The sequence below is a fragment of the Geospiza fortis genome, unplaced genomic scaffold (genome assembly GCF_000277835.1).
Source record: "Geospiza fortis unplaced genomic scaffold, GeoFor_1.0 scaffold962, whole genome shotgun sequence".
Lineage (NCBI taxonomy): Eukaryota > Metazoa > Chordata > Aves > Passeriformes > Thraupidae > Geospiza > Geospiza fortis.
In genome coordinates this window covers 17,367-17,633 of record NW_005054620.1, presented here as the reverse complement: position 1 = coordinate 17,633, position 267 = coordinate 17,367, and positions in this window count along the sequence as shown.

Sequence of the window (267 nt, the reverse complement as noted above, 5' to 3'; positions counted from 1 at the left end):
CCCGCCCGCGGCCCGCGAGGATTTCGGGGTCTGGGGCCCGCGGAAAGGGGAGTGTGAGTAGGGGATAGGTGTGGGGGTGTTGGGGTCTGGGGGATGAAGTGTGGGGCTGTGGGACTGTCTGAGGGAGGCCGGTGGGAGTGGGGATGGATGTAAGGATGTCGGGGGGATGTGCTGGCTTGTGTGGGAGGCTGGAGGGGAGATGTGTAAGGTTATGTGGAATGTGTCTGTTTGTGTAAGTAAACACAAAAAAACCCGTAAGGCACGAAA